This window comes from Lissotriton vulgaris, chromosome 8 (assembly GCF_964263255.1).
Source record: "Lissotriton vulgaris chromosome 8, aLisVul1.2, whole genome shotgun sequence".
NCBI lineage: Eukaryota > Metazoa > Chordata > Amphibia > Caudata > Salamandridae > Lissotriton > Lissotriton vulgaris.
The window spans coordinates 1,498,716,805-1,498,729,094 of record NC_141696.1 but is presented as its reverse complement, the minus strand read 5'-3'; the positions used below and the strand labels follow the sequence as shown (position 1 = coordinate 1,498,729,094).

Below are 12,290 nucleotides of genomic sequence, written 5' to 3'. Positions count from 1 at the left end.
TTGTGTGACAAAAATAAAGGAAATTAGTAAGTCTACAGCCAACATCCCCAACCTTGCTTTCAGCATGATCCCTTCTTCAGTTTTCTCCTTCCAAACCCTGGTACACTGCTATTAAGTGGCACGAAAGTACTGAGACAACCCCAAGGAAACGACAGCACTGAATTTCTGGTGCTGCAGTACAGCTGGAATAGATGCTTACAAAGAATGAGAATGAGAAGCCATACTCGCCCAATATACCACTAACTATGCTGCCTCAAGGGGGAGACTGGAGGGGTCTCAGAGTGGACGGAAGCAGGAGCCACAAAGGTCGGAGATCTGTACTAAGAGGGTGCGTTCCTCCCATTTGATAAATTCACGGAGACATTTGACTTACCACATAATCACTGCTTACTAAATGGAGCTGTAACCACTGCGATTCTCGGACACTGGGGTGTGGCCTAGCAGAACTCCCCGACCCATAAGGGCTGTGAGTACATACCTACAGCATCAGGCACTTACAAGATGATACTCTGTTTATACAGAGTGATACGGGGAGACACATAAATCTCTCACTGGATTAACAGCTAGATGGGAAGAAGACAGGAATCCCCATAGAGGAGAGCGACTGGGGGCCGTATTGGAAAGAGTTCCTAAACGTATCCCGAAATGCCTGGCTCATGTTGATAAACTTCTACATATTACATAGAGCATACCGCACACCTGGGAAACTCAACTGACCCTTCCATATAGCAGGGGCAGCATGTCCAAGATGTAGAGAAGAGGAGGAGCTGCTGCACATGATGTGAAGATGCCCGTCACAGAGGATTGGGGAAGGATTACGAGCACTGTGGCACATATCACATCCAAAGAAGTTAAGTTCCCTGCACACTGAGGCACTGGCTACTAAGTTGGTCCCCACATACAACCAAGACTAAAGCTACAAGCAGATTCCAGGAATTGTCATGCATCTTTGCGAAACATGAAATTACAAGGCATTGGAAAACCCCAGGGGGTCCAAAGTGGAAACATGGCACAGGGAGCTTGAACGCTGGGCAGGGTATAAGAGCACTGTGCTGCTTAGAGAAGGGGGCGAGTATCTTCAGACTTGGCAAGGGTCTGGGAAGCACTGGTATATTGCATGCACGACAAAGAACCCTCGCCTGCAGCAAGGTCCCCAGATAACTCGGCGGAGAGGACCCCTGTCACCGATGACTGAAGATTAAGTACCCGACTATGGACACTGATAATGGAGTGTGTAGGAATTACATTTTTGATCTTGAAGGGAACATCACTTTTGCTTTAGGAGATGAGACACTGCCAACTGAGACATAAGGACATGCTATCAAGAAGCAGTACCACTTGGATGCGACTGTGGGAGGGGAAGGGGGATTGTTTAATGTTATAATTGGATTCTAATTTTTAGCGAAAATAAACTGACTGGCTTGCTAGTCACGTTGTGGATTATTCTTTGCTATGATGTAAAACCCAATAAACTCTTTACAACAAACAAGTGAACTGGAAGCAGTAACATCAAACCTAGTGCTGACAATCTCTCATGCAAAGCTGAGAGAGATGACAGACATTTCTAGTAAGCTAATACGCTGAGGCAACAAACACCCGAATGCCAGAGAAGATCACAATTAACTGTGTTTAAAAAGAAAACAATTCAAACCCGAGTATGGAATCCTTTGTAGTGCCTCTGAACAGGTTTCGATACATTGACTTTATTTTGTCCCACATAAACACACAGATGCAGTGCTTAATTTGAGCTGGTGGGGGCCAATGGCACTCCTTTTGTGGACCGTCACTTATTTTTTCTCATCAAATATGTCCCGAGGACAAAACAGGGAAAACACACACAGGAAATACGGAGGAAGAGAAAGACAGCAAAAACTCACCAAGGGAGAAAGCAGAAACTACAAGAGTGAGATAAAGGGGCAGGGAATGTCTGGCGGTGGATTAAAGAGACCTAGGTGGATTCAGAAATACATAGCCTTGGTATTGGGCGCTCACATTTAATAGCGCAGGCCACAGGATTCTGAGCAGCATAGCATTATTTAACAACATTAAAGCACTGCATATATCCACTTCACCCCCTTATATTGGATACCCTTGTATATTCCTCTCAAATCTTTCTGATCGGGCTGTAATAAATCAACTTGTCGGGGAGGTTGAGGAAAAAATAAACAACTTTTCACCTGCCGCAGTGTCCCAAGTACAGTTTATCGTACAGTTTATCGTTTATTGTTATTAGTTAATAAAATGTATTATAAACAACAAAGGAGTGACTCTAGTGAAAAAAATGATAATAAAAAAGTGATAATAAAAATAGAATCACGAGATAAAGCTTCACTGTATGCTGCACGCGTGATCAATGCTCACACGCGTGCAGGGAATACAGTGAGGCAGTCTTAGAAGTCCCTAGGGGGGCCCGGGCGACCGTCTTCAATCGGAAGAAGGTCAAGGCGTATGTTAGTCACCATCTATTGGGTAGGGGGAAGGACCTAAGTTCTTAGAAGGACCCTCACTCACCACTAGTTGGTGACATGTTTCATCATCGGGTCCCCGCTGGGTAAGCATGGGCGAATTTTGCGAATCTCGCGTTCGCGAATTTTGCGGATTTGCGAACTCGCAATCCGCAAAATCCGCGAATTCTCGCGAATTTGCGGATTTTTTTTTTGTGTTTGCGCAGGTTTCTGCCAGTTCGCGAGGGTTTTGTACAATGTCGCAAATTGCGAACTTACCTGTCGGGTCGCAAGTTTCGCGAACTTGTTGTTTCTACGTGTCCAGCCTGTTTGGGACACTCTTCTTCATCACTGCCACTCTCTGTCACCACTGCCACTCTCTGACTACTCATGCCACCGTCTGGCCCACCCATGCCACCCTCTGTTTCATCACAGCACCCTCTGGTTGTCCAGCCAGTGTACATTATTGTGGCAACGCAAGCACACCTTCCCTGCCTCAAGTGACCTGAATTAATTTGGGGCTGATTAATGTGTCACAGAATATTTTTTTAGCTGGCACCTGCTTCCTTAGTGCTTCCTGATTAGTGATCTTTTGCACTTGCTAAGTGCTTTCATTGTTGCAAAATTAGTTACAACACCTGCCCTGCCCCAACTGACAATAATGAATTAGGGGCTGATTAATGGATTTGAACTTCCAGCCTGGCTCCTGCTTGTCTCCCTTAGCTGTAATTCAGGACCTTTGTGGCATATGTGTAACTATTCTGAGGTTCAGAGCAGGGTCACATAATAGTTGCAACTGGCAACTGAACTCTGGAGGGGCCCCTCAGGAAGCACTACAGGAAATGGCTACTAGCCTGAACTTTTGAACCTGGTAAGTAGTTTCAGTTTTGCTAAGATCGTATTTCTGCAATTTTGCACTTATTCGCGGGGCGCGAAGTTGTACTGGGAAGCCGCGAACTCACGCGAACAGTGCGAACAGTGCGAGCAAAATCCGCTGCTCGCGGATTTGCGGATTTTGCGGGAGATTCGCGAATCTCGCGGATTGCGAATTTACCGAAAATCCGCAAAATCCGCGAGCGAAACGGATTTTCCGCCCATGCTTACCGCTGGGGTGACCGAATGTCTCCCCAGCGTGCTACAACGCCTGATTACAGCGGAGCAGGATGTGGTGGGTGCAACAGTGCCCAAATTAGGAGGTGACTAAACGTGATAGTGCAAAAGTGTATTAAATTAAAAAATGCAGAGGTTGTGCCCTTAGAAAAATTTTTAATAATGGCCAACCCGCATTGGTTAAAAACAAAGTGTGCGGACTCCCACGGTTCTTAATTAAGGAACCGGAGTCCTAAGTCAGAGGTAAAATTTGGTCGACATGTTTCAGCTGTTAGGGTTGCATTTAGCTCAGCTTTCTTCAGGACCTACAACATAAGTCCTCCGGTGGTATGCACGCTCTAAGGTGCACCCTCCCGTGAGGCTCTAAGTGTGAATAAGTTGTTATTGTTTTAAAATCAAAGGATGGAAGGACATTCCATCTCCACCACACTACTCACTCTAGTAGGGGTGTAAAAAACAGGAACTTTCTGAGGGAACAAATTGTGCTCCTTCGGAAATGGCAGCCTGGGTTGTTTTCACGCGGCGCTATATTCCTCGCCTGCGGCTCCCCACCGTGTACCTACACGGACTGTGGCTGTCTCCCGGAACGAGAGTCACTCCTTTGTTGTTTATGATATATAGAATTGGGGTACAGGAGTGTCTACACCCTACCTCTCTTGTTGTTTTGAATTAGTTAATACAAACCATCACACTACAAATTAGATACGTGTAAAAAAAAAATAATAATCAATTTTCATTAAAACGTTGATAAATATTGGTGTAACAAAATAACGTCATGGGTTTGTTAAAATAGAATGTTATAAAATATATTCAGTACGTAATTGCAAGGACTTCTCAATTTTCACCAGATTATTCGTGTCGGGTGTAGGTCTGTAGGAAGAAACAGGAATTCGAAAGTTCTAGATATCATCATCCTGCTATACTTTTGTGCTCATATCAATGTCATATAGTCTTGCGACTAAACAAGTTCCGAGTGAGCGTCGTTCTGCATATTGGATTAGGGAGGATTAATAAATAAATAGTAATGAAATAATAACGAATAGCGTGAAATAACAGAGGCACAACATAATTGTATTCCCTCACTCTCAAAGATAATAGAAACTAGGAGGACCGGGAAAGTAAAGCCTCCATGAACAAAAATCTATGGAAATGAATACACATGCTTTCCCCACTTATATTAATCCCATTTCTTGAACAATGTTTTAATTTTCTTAGCATAAAAACACTTACATAGATTTTGAGTCCTCAAGGATATTTAAGGCCATTTAAAAACATCGACCGAATATTAATCAAACCGCCTCATACTCCATTTCTATTCATATAGAAACCAGAATGAGTTCTTGCTGTGTTCATACCTCAAGCTTCATCTATTCCCCCATTCCTATCTCTCAAGCCTTACTCTACTTATGCGGGAAACCTATAGATTTGCAAATGGTGATTTCTGGCTATTGCCCATTCTTTAATGCTGGGTGTTCCCCCATCACACCCATGTTTACTTCCATGCTGTTGATATACAAGTTCTGCAGCACCTTTAGTGCCTTGCAGATGGAAAACGTTTTACAATTGCTCTCATGTATGCTTTAACCTCACCAATTTGTAGTTGTAAGATGAAGAGAAATTGGCAAGCAAACATTGTATGCATGGACATACATCTGCAAATCTTGAATAAGAGTAATTAGTGTTCGAGCTTCACTTTAAGAAATGCTTCCAGAAAAGAATAAATTCAAATTTTACAACTGATCTAGAATTGGGAAGGACATGGGTGGCTTCCAAAGAGGAAAATCGCTTGATAAAGTAGATATTCTTAAATTCCATATGCTGCAAATATGTAATTTCAGTCTTTTCCCACGTTCCACTGTGGAACGTAAGTCCAAGGTCTCAATTGCCAACATAATCAACATGATCTCTCACCCGACGATCTTGATAACTCCTTCACTGAACAGTACATGGACTATTTATCTTTATGCATCCTCGTGTCCTGCAATGTTATGAAATCTTTTCTTTGCCTTTATGTATGTAAAGCGCTCTGATACCCATGGGTCTAGCTAGCGCCATATAAAACGTTATAAATAAATATAACACCTGCCAATTGTTTCACTCCAACTATAATGTATTTAACCCCTTCCATGCTGATGACAGAACGGTTCCGTCATCAGCATCGGTTGAGCTGTGCTGATGACGGAACCGTTCCGTCATGACTCTGCCCGCGCAAGGCGGAGTCAACACAGGCGGAAAATACGCCCCGCACGGAAGGGGTTAATGGTGATTAAACTCTGCATTGGAGTAAACCAAATGACCCCCCTCCTTCTTTGTAACATTACTAGGAATCCACAAACATTAAATGTGCCAACCTCGATCTCATCATTGCTATTAAGGACGTTCTAATAAGCTGACCCTGTCCTAGTCGATTGGTTTAACCTCCCTCACATTTCCTTTTCTATATTCTATTTCAAATCTGTGACCACGGATCAGCGTAAAACATTGAAAGTCTTGGTTTGTGACGCAAATCTAACCCTAGTAACCAAGCATTATGTATAGTCCTCCTCGCTCTTCTGAGGATCACTAGGTAAATTACATCAGTACTAACTACAACAATGCTATGCCTGAAATGATGAATGCATAGCCCCCTCCCCCCCAAAAAAGAAAATGGCTCATTGGCACTTCAAAAGAAGAAAAGAAAATCTTAGCACGATCAAATGCGCCCGGCACCAACATATATCATTTGCTAAACTATCACGTCTGCTAGAATATAAAGCAATGATACAGCACCAATTACAATGGTCAACAAAAAGCACTTCCTTTAATAAAGACTTCGACATCCCTGAATGTGAAACAATGCTTATTCGCTGCTCTCCAGCCTCAAATTCTCAGTCACCTTCTTCCTCATATACCATCTGCCGCTAAACATATGTCCTGCTCATTAATCCTCGAGCCTTTGACTTCCATCAACTGGTCACTAAAAGCACCCTCCCATCAGGCCACACCCTTCACACTAGATTCTCTCAAAGTAGCCTGCCATCCGTCAAAAGTAACCACCCTTCAATTTGGGGTGAGTACCACATCATCTAATTTAAACTTAACATTCCTTCAACACCGCATCACCCCTCAGAATTTAATACAACCATAGCTAAAATACCTTGTACAAACTTTCAATAAAAATCGATGCAAGAAAAACTTTGAGACCTCCATTTCTGAACAGCGAACACATGAGTTCTTTAGCTGACAATCTCAAGACAAATCTTTCCTTTAAAAGAGGCAAGAACATCAGAGACCATTTGGACATGGCAGAGGGTCAACCCTCTATCTGTAGTCCACCGACAACAGCAGCATTGGGACTTGGCCCATTTCTTGACCATTACAGATGAAAACAAGTTACTTACCTGTAACTACAGTTATCCAGTATTGGTATCTTTCATAGATTCACATGCCTGAATCATTCCCCGTCGTCGAGGCGGGAGTCCCACGGTAAATTATATATATATAGCAGTGCCTAAAAACCATTAGTAGTAGGCTAGAAAAGGATATAGGCCCAACTAGGCCCAAAACTTAGCAGCCTATCTACCTCATTATGTAAAAAGAACTGAAAATGTAGCCTCAGCCAATCAGCTAACCTCACCCTCTAGAACCTTCCCAGCCCAGGCAGTTCTCCTCAGATTTTCCCAGCACAAGTGAGAAGTAGTATCCTATATAAGAACTGCCCAGTCTGGGAGGAGGGTGGGTGCATGTGAATCTATGAAAGATACCAATACTGGATAACTGTAGTTACAGGTAAGTAACTTGTTTTCTTATCCAGTATTGGGGTATCTTTCATAGATTCACATGCCTGAATCAGAATAGCAAGCAGTAACAACCATAACTGTCGGTAGAGGAAGGTGGGAGACAATCCAAACCATATATCCCCACACAACCTGGAAGGTACTAGAGCAATGACATATCTCAATACATATGCAAAATCATGACAATACCTTCATACAATATGTATCTATATCTAGAACGTTAAAACAGTATATTATTAAACATTTAGCAATAGAGAAAAATAAAACCATAACAGTCTGACCTCAGTGAAGAAGATGCTGCAACACTGCTTCTCCCACTGACGTATCTCCATGTAGTACCGGCTGCAGGCAATAGTGCTTCGTAAAAGTATGCACACTTTTCCATGTAGCAGCACGGCAGATGTTTTCCAGGGACACCCCTGCAAATAGGGCTGTAGACGCTGACATCATCCTGGTGGAATGCGCCTTAACCGTTCTTGTCAGGGGCTTGTTCGCTTTCTCATGACAGAAGACGATGACAGAGGAAAGCCATCTGGCTATAGTTGCCTTCGTCACTGCCTGACCACGTGTAGCCTGTCCATAAGCCACAAACAGTTGGGTAGATTTGCGTAAATCTTTTGTCTTTTGCAAATAAAATTTGAGGCATCTTTGGACATCCAAGGAATGCAGCATCCTTTCAGCTGGAGTCTTGGGGTCTGGAAAGAAAGTTTTTAGTTTCACCGGTTGGTTGATGTGAAACTGAGTCGGAACTTTGGGAATAAATTTAGGATGAGTTCTAAGTGTCACATAATCTTTTGAAAAATGTAGGAAAGGTTCTGATATAGTGAACGCCTGTATCTCACTTACTCTCCGGGTTGAAGTGAGAGCTAACAGAATAGCCACTTTCCAAGTCAAGAATTTAAGTTCCGATTTATGAATTGGTTCAAAAGGTCTTTTCAGCAATTGAGATAACACAATATTGAGATCCCACTCAGGAGGAGGAGGCCGCACTGGAGGGAAAACTCGAAACAATCCTTTAAGGAACTGTTTAATCAAGGAAGAAGAGCACAAGGATGGTTTGTTGTAACTCTTCCTGAATCTGGATATGGCAGCAAGGTGAACTTTGATAGAAGAAAAAGCGAGACCTGATCTGGCTAGAGACAGCAGATAAGGCAGAATTTTCTCTGGAGGAGCCTGTAGTGGATGGACGTCATGCTCTCCGCACCATAAACAGAATCTCTTCCATTTGAAGCGATAGGTTCTGATGGTAGACTGTGCACGAGCCTGAGATAGAACAGCTCTACAGTCTGGAGAAATCTCCAGGTCCTTAAACTCTAAGAAATCAGGAGCCAGGCGTGCAAGTGTAGCGACTGAGGATCTGGATGAAGTATTTGTCCTTCCTCTCTTGTTAGCATTGCAAACGTCGGTTTGAGGCGCAGTGGAGGTTGATGGGAGAGCATCAGAAGCTCCTGGAACCAATACTGCCTCGGCCAGCGAGGAGCAATTAGGATTAGAGAGCAACGCTCTCTCTTCATTTTCTGTAGAACTTTTGGGATGAGAGGAATCGGTGGGAAGGCATATGCAAAGATTCCGGTCCACCTCATCAACAGGGCATTTCCCCTCGATCCTTGCTGGTGGAACCTGCTGGCAAAGTAAATGCATTTGCTGTTCTGTTGCGTGGCAAACAGGTCCAACGTTGGTGTGCCCCAGAGCTGGAAAATTGTTTCCACTTGGCGTTGTTCGAGTTCCCACTCGTGACATCCTGTGAACGATCTGCTGAGATCGTCGGCCAGAGAATTCTGAATTCCCTGAACATGCTCCGCTCTGAGGGAAATCTTGTGGTGGAGTAACCATTCCCACATTTCCTGCGCTTGAAGAGACAGGGCCAGAGATTTTGTGCCCCCTTGCTTGTTTACGTAAAACATGCTGGTGGTGTTGTCCGTGCGCACCAGTACTGCAGAGCCTGCAATTCTTGGCAGGAAGGCTCGCAAGGACAGGAAAATTGCCCTCAACTCGAGGCAGTTGATGTGTTTGTGCTTGTACTGATGGGACCACCGTCCCTGCACTTGAAGGTCCTGGAGATGACCTCCCCAACCTTCCATGGAGGCATCTGTCGTTAGAGTAAATTCCGGTAGGGTCTGAAGAAAAGTGAGACCCGGAGACAAATTGTTCTTTGTCGCCCACCATAGAAGAGCTTGTTTCATCTTGGGCGTGACCTTGATACGGTCCTCGAAAGACCCATCTACCTGCCGCCACTGTCGATGCAATTCCTCCTGGAGAGGCCTCATTCTGAGTCGAGCCAGTGGAACTAGATGGAGTGCGGAGGAACACATCCCTAGCAGGGAAACAAACTGTCGGACCGAAAGAGACTTTTTTGACCGTATTTGACTTGCCAGCTTTGTGATTTTTTCTCGACGAATTTGGGTTAAGAAGGCCTTGCACTGAGAAGTGTCTAGTATTGCTCCCAGGAACGTCAGAATTTGTTTGGGTTGAAGTTGAGATTTTTTGACGTTGAGGGTTAAACCCAGATTCGAGAACATTGACAGAGCACTCTTGACCGATTGTCTTGTTGAAGTCCTTGTCGGGCTCTTTATTAACCAATCGTCGAGGTACGGGAACACTTGGATTCCCTGTAACCTCAACGCAGCTGCAACTGGGACTAGAGTCTTGGTAAAAATTCTTGGTGCAGACTTCAGGCCGAAAGGTAGCACCTTGAATTGAAAATGGACACCAGCCACTGTGAATCTCAGATACTTGCGGTGCTTTGGATGAATTGGAATGTGAAAGTAGGCGTCTTCCATATCCAGGGAAGCCATGAAATCTCCCTCCATGAGGCAATTGAGGACATCCGTGAGTGTCACCATGCGGAAACTCTGCTTTTTCAGATATTTGTTTAAGTTTCGTAGATCCAAAATTGGACGCCACTCTCCTGAAACCTTTTCCACAAGGAAGAAGCGAGAATAAAACCCCTGATTTTTCTGGGATGTTGGGACTTTCTCTATCGCATTTTTGTGCAGCATTTTCATGGCTTCCATGTATAACAAATGAAGACGAGGAGGGGAGGGACCCCTGGGCGGTAATGTTGGGGGTTTCTGCAAGAACTCCAGAGTGTGTCCGTGTTTGACTATGTCCAGAACCCACTGATCTGAAGTTATTTTCCGCCACTGTTGATAAAAGGCGGAGATCTTGGCGCCCACGGGGAGGGAAGGAAGGGAGGATGGTGTCCGGCAAAACTCACTGGCGTTTATTTGAATCACGTCCCTGGTAGTTAGAACGTCGTTTCCCTCCTTGACGAGAGAAACCCGCTGACGATGACTGCCGATAGGACTGCTGGTAGTACGGCTTATTTTGAGGTTGATACTGGCGGTTTTGTTGATTTTGATAATGTCCTCTTGATGAAAAACCACGGCCTCTCGCCCCTCTGAAAAAACCTCGCTTATACTGTAGTGCACCAAGCGATTTGGCCGTATCAGTATCCGTTTTTATCGCAAGCAATGCGTCATCTATGTGCTTGCCAAACAATAACTCGCCATTATAGGCCATATCAAGGATTTTGGTCTGGACCTCAGGTCTGAAGGAAGTCGCCTTGAGCCATCCTTGCCGTCTGAGAACTGCCGCTCCGGCCAATTGTCTAAAGGCTGTATTAGATACATCGAGGGCGCAATCGATAATCTCAGAAGCTGCCCGCTCGCCTTCCAAGACAACCTTCCTGACCTCTTCAACACGGTCATCGGGAACCAAATTGATGAACTCTGACAGATCTGACCACATTTGTCTGTCGTACCGTGCTAAAATTGCCAAAGAGTTAGCAATCTTGACAGTAGCAGCGGCACTAGCTGAGAATTTCTTCCCAATTGCATCCAATCTCCTGCCCTCTTTGTCTGGAGGCGTAGAAAGTGGTGCAACCGGATTCTTGGATCGCTGTTGAGCCGCTTGTGTAATCACTGAGTCAGGACGCGGATGACCAATCAAACATGAAGGAGTATCCGGTGGTGCCCGGTACTTCTTGTCGACTCTTGGAAGAACCGCCGGAATGGAAGCTGGCGTCTTCATAATATCAATCCCTTCTTTCCAGATATAGTCGATGATAGGGATAGATCTGGACATCCTTCTATACCCTTCCTTAAAATCATGAAGGAAGCAGTCGGTTTGTTCAACCGAAACTGTGATTGCGAATCGAGCAGCCGCCCGGTGCATGATGTTGTGAAAACCTCCTATGTCTTCTGGCGGAGAATCTGAAGGTTGTGGCAGATTAGGAGAGGGCATAGGAATGATGTAATCATTCCATGGTTCCGTAGGCGTGGAATCCGGAAGTTCCCCATCCTCTCTTTCATCCTCATCTGGGGAGGAGATGTCAACATCCTGACCTCCAGTTTCGGGGTCAACATCCTGCCTTGGAGAGTGTGAAGGATGTGGCGGTGGAGTTACTGGCATGTCCTCTGGCACAGGATTAGGAGCAGGCAGAGTTGGTGGAAACCTCTGACGATAATCGGCCAGCATGGCCTGTAAATCCTTCACAGAACAGACGGAAGATGAGTCGTGTCTTCTGTGTGTTGTTGCTCCTGATGATAAGGAGTAGCTAAATTTTCCTGATAGTAATGAACCTCATCATCATCCTCATCCTCTTGATATTTTATGTGCAACTGGGAAGGGTGATGGGCCACACCAAAAGGATCATCATCATTATCATCCTCTTCATTATCCGAATCTGCCTCCACGTAGTTTTCCAAGATATGCGAAGGCAAGAGGGGAGACAAATGAGAGTAACTCTGTCTCTGAAATGACTTCATCTGAAAATGGGTATACTGCACCCTAACCGGAGATGTAGGCAATAAATGCGTGGATGGCACATTCAAAGATGCCAGCGCTGCTGCCGATGGCAAAAGTGAGACAGAAGTGTTAGTTGCCGATAGTGTCGTCGACGGTATCGTCATAGGCATTGGAACCATGGATGAAGACTTCTTGGAAGACGTCCTAGTAG

The 12,290-nt window shown here is 44.7% G+C and overlaps 1 protein-coding gene across 2 annotated transcripts in view; it reads right to left on the bottom strand.

The window, feature by feature from the left end:
- GRAMD1C (GRAM domain containing 1C) overlaps nt 1–12,290 on the bottom strand; it is a 1,543,720-nt gene that overhangs the window by 1,254,164 nt on the left and 277,266 nt on the right. The gene's annotated exons all lie outside the window — the stretch shown is intronic.